Source organism: Lutra lutra, chromosome 1, assembly GCF_902655055.1.
Source record: "Lutra lutra chromosome 1, mLutLut1.2, whole genome shotgun sequence".
Classification (NCBI taxonomy): Eukaryota; Metazoa; Chordata; class Mammalia; order Carnivora; family Mustelidae; genus Lutra; species Lutra lutra.
In genome coordinates this window covers 207,315,711-207,322,546 of record NC_062278.1, presented here as the reverse complement: position 1 = coordinate 207,322,546, position 6,836 = coordinate 207,315,711, and positions in this window count along the sequence as shown.

Sequence of the window (6,836 nt, the reverse complement as noted above, 5' to 3'; positions counted from 1 at the left end):
GCTCACTTACCTCACAGGCTCAGGGAGACACCTTTTACTCAAGACCAAGCACGTGAAGCCCTCCGCAAAGGCCCTGCTGTGACGTAGGTGCTCAGGAAAAGCTGTTTTCATTATTAAACCATCCTCCCCTCCTGCAAGTCCCCCATGGTGGACACCAGCCCCCAGGCCTGTCACTCCTGGTGGCTTTGAGTCCCTTGTGTCCTCCTGCATTCCGGACTGATGGACCCTTCCTCCAATCCCCACACTGGCTCTTTCATCTTTCCCAGAGCAGAGACTCGGGCACGTTTTTTAATTCATGCAGGATTTGCACTGGGCCAAACAGAAGGTTGATGCATTTTGAAAGGGTCCAGATAAATCTTGTTTTGTGAAAGCCAACCATCAAACCTCTCTGCCCTGAGCTCCCACTCTGGGTGTCCCTCCAGCCCCTGGGGTTTGTAGAAATCTCCCACATGCCATGCTCCTAGGTCATGAGTGAAGCAGAAATGAACTGTTCTCGAATGGGAGAAACACTTCTGGCTGCTGTTTGGAGAAAGAAATGAGCGTGTCGATCTATAATCTCCCATCCCTTCTAGCTCCTGTTTCTCTCGTCTATTTTATCTATTTTCTCCTCCTCCTCCTCTCTCCCCCTCTTCCCCTCCCCTTCTCCAACTTGCATTTCCAAGGACAGCCCATCTCAGAGTATAAAGGAACATGGACGAAAGGACTTCACTCTTCTACTCCACTGACGTCACACAAGTTTGCTCCTGCTTATTCAGGGCTGTATTCTAGCCCATACTCCCGGGGAGAAAACTGTATTATCTGCACCATTTCTAATCACTGCATGTTTTTTTCTTCCCCATCCTATTTATTTACTAATTTTCACATTAGATTTATGCTGTTTATATAAAAGAATAAAGAATAAATAAAAATAAAAAGAATAAAACGAAACACACAAAATGGTTAGAGGGACCGTAGCAGCTGAGCCCAGAGCCTTATAGGAGTGGCCTAATGGGGCCCTGGGTCTGTTTTCAGGCTAATCAGAGTATGTAGGTAGTGCTAGCCCAGATCCTGAAAAGCGGACACCAAGGAGGTTTTATATCTGTTAGGGTTCGTGAGGGGAAATTTGGAAAGGGGGCAGCTGGGACAGCTGTCAGGAACCCCGCAGAACAGGGCAGGACCGCAGAAGCCTGCTGGCCATCACGCAGACACAGACAGAGGGATGTCTGGTGTGGTACTGAGGAGTCCTCACCCTGAAGTCAGCCAGCAGAGGAGGAAGGTGACCCGGGAATGGGCCTGCCTCAGCGTCCGCACTGCCCTAGGTCCGGGGCAGATGGGGACCAGGAGACGTGGGGCCTTGGGGCAAGCACAACTCTGGTTTCGGAGCCCCACAGGGGGCCAAGGTCAAGCCCCTACCCTACAGCCAGAAGTGGTCAGGGTACATGCTCATGGCCACTGCATGGGGTGGGGTTTGGTCCAGCTGGCTTTATTTGAGTTGGAGGCCAATGCTGAGGCTAGACTCTGCTTTTCTGTTTTCTGCACATCCCGCCAAGTCCACCTCCTCCCTCCAGTCTTTCTTGTGAACTGTCTAGGAGGGGGAAGGCTTGCTTCCATAGATTTTTGAGCTTCACAGAAGGGCAGTGTACTGTGGATGGGGGGACCTCAGAGATAACACTGGGCCACCAGTGAGCCGTCGACCTCAGCCCTTCCACAGCCCCATTGGGAAAATGTTGACCCTAGAAGGTGTGTGGTCCAAGCTCAGCCTCTGTGCCCCAGGTGGGCCCCCAAGACCATGCACCCAGGAGCTGCTGACCGGAAGCTGGGCACAATTCAAGGAACCGCGTACTCTCTGCTACTCTGGCAATCACTTCCTTTCACACGCTCACTGCTGGGGTTGACCTGACCTCTCCTGCAAGAGACTTCTGGCCCTCTCCTAGTTCCTGGAGGGTCTTTGTTTATTTCTCCTGCCCTTGCTCCTATCTTCTTAAGTTGTCCTGTGTTTGGTCTGTTGTGGTGGTGGTGGTGGTAGTGGTGGTTTGGATTGTTTTTCCTCTGAAATGTTTCTTCTTTAGTTTATGTGACATTGAGAATCTGGAAGATCACAGGGTATTAGTGTTTGGGGTCAGGTTTTCCTGTGAGCTTAATGCTCTGAGTGGCCTGAAGGAAGCACCAAAAGTCTCTTGTCCTTCCTGGGAAGAGTCAAGACAGAGCAAGCCCCTGCAGTCCTCAGGGAAACCTACCTGGGTTCTGCCCCTATGTTTGGCACAATGTCATCCCCATGGTCAGCTGAAGTCCCATGGGCCCCTGTCCTTCAGATGGTGGGACTGCGCAGGAGAAGAGAGTACTCAGTGGGTAGTCTACACTGTGGGCTGGAGCCTAACTCTGCTCTTCACCCTCCCTGTGGCTTTTGCTAAGTCCCTTGACGTCTCTCGTTTGTCTCATCTACAGCATCGATGTAACAAGGGCAACCTTGACAACCTCGTGGGCTGCTCTGGAGACCCCCACCAAAATGACAGAATGGGCCGGAAGGTGGTTTGCAGCTAGCTGCCCTGGGCTGCGTCCATATATGCAACAATCATCAGACCACCAACTTTCAGAGCTCCAAGGGATCCCAGTCTTGAAGAATGTGAACAGGTGTTATTTGAAAGAAAACAATTTTTTTTCCTGCATTAAAAATAGTTTGGGAGAAATGCTGCATTAACAAAGCTTAAATATGAGTTCTACACTAGATGATTTTTCAGAGACTTTAGTGTGTTGTGGATCTCCATGAGTGTTTTCCACTAGTGTATGAGAGGATCTTCTTTATGTGGGACCTTGTGGGCTCCCACACAACAGCCTTGAGTGGAAATGCCGTAGGAGATAACACAGTGATTCCTGGAGGACGTAGGCTTCAGATTTGGGGCCAGCTCTCGTGCTAATGCCAGATCATAGGAGACATCAAACACATTGGGACGGATTAGTTAGTTTAAGCAACAGATGGGCAATGAGGAGCTATAGCCTGTAGGGACCTGAGCTTCTTGATACCAAAACAAGCCCAAGAGGACCCTTGACGTGTGAAGAATCTGACCAAGATCTCCCAGAGTCACAGCGTGCCCTTCTACAGCCCACACAGGCTCCCGAGTCCTGTTTCCATTCAAATTATCTGTAGTTGTGTTTATCCTTACATAAATTAACCCCCATCAGTAACTTTCTCTAAAGCTTAATCTCTCAAGTGGTGAGAAAGTGTGCCCCTGACCAAAGTCCCCAGGGAAAGGGCTCCCAAGGTTTGTCACCTGCACACTGAGGGCACTGTGGGGTCCCTCCCTGGAGGATCCATGTCACTCCTGGATTCCACATGCCCCAGCAATGCACCCCAGATGAGTTTAGACCTCTTCTTGTCAGCTCTCCTCGACCATCATTGCTAGCACTTGGCCTGTTCCACAATGTAAAGAAGTTCTTCGATTGCTTAGAGGGGAAGACTGAGCTCAGTGGCAGTTGGCCACGTACAAGACAGAGGGCCCACTCCCTACCCAGCCCTATCCCTGCCACCCACCTGCCTCCTCCTGAAGGACACTTGACGTGATCCCACAGCTTCCATCCTCCCCACCGCAGGAGGTGCAATGACTTGAATTAGGAAAGTTTGGAAAGCACAGCAGGGACGGCTTGGCTCAGCTCTGTCCTCCTTCCCCAGGCAGGAGAGCCGCTGGAAGCTCTTGGTGTTGCCTTTGCCTCAGTAAAGCATCCAGCCCTGCGGTTTGGGGAACGGGGTTATTTGTGGCCTCTTTGTGCTTTCACTCGCTCAGAACCAGAGAGTAAACGGGACAGGTGGAGAGGGCAGGGGTGCTGACTTCTCGTCAGATGATGCTGAGCACCAGAAGTCTAGGTCAGCCATAAATGCTGCAGAAGTTCAACGGAGGAGGTGAGAACCAAGCGCTCACTCCGGGGTGAGAAACTAGGACTGGTCAGCAGTGGCTGGGCCTTTCCCACAAGCAGACACTGTGGTTGGCACTTTCATGGGCTATCTCGCCGGACGCTCCCATCCATGTGTGCTGTTCGCAGATGAGGAAGCCAAGCACAGTGCCAGCTACCTGGCCTCGGAGTCCAGTCATCCTAAGCAGAAAGGGAGATCCTCCTAGGGGAGCTGGACCTTGACTGCAGATGGGGCGCACACCAGCAGAGGGGAGAGACGGTGGGACTGTCTCAAGCAGCTCTGAGTCCCCCATGGGGCTTGAATGGGAGACTTGGAGCAGAAAGAGAGTCCTGAGAATTGCAGCTGGAAATCCTGGGATTTTCCAATCCAGCCCCCAGCATGTGGAGAGAGTTATCCTTATTCTCAAATGGAATTTGCATGACTACTCTATATGGATGGCTGTTTCTGTGATTTGTGTCACGTAACAGACCACCTGGCCTTGCACATACACAAGCAGATTGAGAAATGTTGTTTATGAGACTCTTGCTGTGTCAGTGACCTTGGGGGCCCGGTTATTTAAAATATATTACCTGGCCTCCAGCTCAGAACTGGCCCTTCTGTTCTGGAAGAACTACAAATCTGGTCTCACATCGCCTCCTGCTCCAGGCATGGAATCCAGGAGTGGGGTACAGACATACACACGCCCATAGTCCAGGCTCCTTGAAACTCTAAAAGGGTGATAATATAGAAATGCAGCTTACTCCAAACTGCACATCTGCAACAAATGTGTAACTTCAAACCCTGTCATTTGCCCTATAAATATGGCAGAGAGGAGGACCCTCCACCTAGGCCTCTCCATCTGGATCCCAGCCTGGCTGTCTCCACCCGGCTTCCCCAGCTAGCGAGGTCGTATGTCGAAAGTACCCGATTTGACATAACGTTGCCTTGTTCTCATTTATTATCTCCTAGTCCCTTCATGTATGTGTAGATTGCTTTCCTCTTCTGTTTCTATTAGGTTTCTACAATAACAACACAGTTTTCTTTCTTTTTTGAAACCCAAAACACTGCTGTTGTGAATGTTTTCCCCAGAACAATTACAAAAATGAGGTCCTTCCTGTACTCTTTCACTTATTCAATAGGTATTCACCCAGTGCCATTGGTGTGCAGGGGAGACGAGGCTAGGCAAGGAGTGATGGGGGAGGGGCTGGCCCCGAGTTCCAGGGAGCTACCCTCGCAGGGGTGAGTGCACAGCGCCCCAGGCTATGCATCCCCAGCTTCTTCTGGGCCTCCCAAGATGCCTCCCATCCCCTCAGGACACCCTGCTGAGATTTCTAGCTCTCTGGGGCAGAGAGCCCAAGAGAAAGGCCAACTCCATTATAATGTACAACAACTTCCTATCTTCTTCTTCAGAAAAGAAGCTTCTAGTTCCTCTAACTCTTCTCTGGTAGGGCTTCTAGGACCCACCTGACCCTGCATCCTGGCTGTCAAGCTCCCTCAAATTCCAGCCTCCAGGAAGCCCGTGAGCCCTCTTTGGCAGAGTCCTTGCTTTTTCCCCTATCTTTTCTTTATCCTTTGAAGCATGTGGCACAGCCCTGCGTACATAGCAGATGTGTGAAAAATGTTTGGTGAATTTTATTGGCGCATCCACTTTGCCAGGTTATCAGATCTCTTCCCACAAATTTTGGGTGACACATGCTGTGTGCCCAGCTTCATGAAAGGTCCCCTGGACACATCACCACTCAGAACAGGCACATTGCACAGTGGTATTCTACTCACAGCTTATGTTTGCTTAGCCCTATATATTCCACAGAGCTTTTTCCCATAGTCTAATTGTTTCCATGTCTACCCTATGATTCACAGATGAGGAGGCTGAGGTCCAGCAAGACCTAATGATGAACACAAGGTTATGCTGCGTTCAAGGGGGTCACAGCTGGAAGGCTTTCTCAGGTCTTCTTGGGACATCCAGCCATGGGTTCCACCTTGACTCATCAAAGTCTCCTATTGAGTTCTGTAGAATAATTTGGTTATCCCACAGTCTATGTGTCCCTTTGGACAGGAAAATTCTGGTTGTATTAAAAAATATCTTTTTAATGTGGTATATATATACAATGGAATACAATGCAGCCATCAAAAGAAATGAAATCTTGCCATTTGCGACAACGTGGATGGAACTAGAGGGTATTATGCTTAGGAAAATAAGTCAGTCGGAGAAAGACAACTATCATATGATCTCCCTGATATGAGGAAGTGGAGATGCAATGTGGGGGGTTTGGGGGGTAGGAAAAGAATAAAACAAGATGGGATCGGGAGGGAGACAAACCATAAGAGACTCTTAATCTCACAAAACAAACTTAGGGTTGCCGGTGGGGAGGGGGGTAGGGAGAGGGTAGTGGGGCTATGGACATTGGGGAGGGTATGTGCTATGGTGAGTGCAGTGAAGTGTGTAAACCTAGTGATTCACAGACCTATACCCCTGGGGCTAATAATACATTATATGTTTATAAAAAAATAAATAAAAATTTAAAAATAAATAAAAAAATAAATAACATTTGAGTGCAATTAAAAAAAAAAACAATAAAAAAACATCTTTTTAGTATGGAGGCAGCTGGGTGGCTCAGTTGGTTGGGCCCAGGTCATGATCCTAAAGAGCCAGGATCAAGCCCCACGTCGGGATCCCTGCTCAGTGGGGAGTCTGCTTCTCTCTCTCCCTCTGGTCTTCCCCCTGCTCATGCTCGCTCTCTCTCTCACTCATTCTATCCCTCAAATAAATAAATAAAATATTTTTAAAAAATTTCTTTCAGTATCGAAGAGCAACTGACATACAATTAGTTTCACAGGTACAACATAGTGATTCAACAATTCTATACATTACAAAGCTCACCACCATCTGCCAGCTGTAGTCACCATCTGTCACTCGATTTTACTTCTCACTCTGCCTCCCCCAGGTCAAGGCAATGCTTGTTTGAGAACT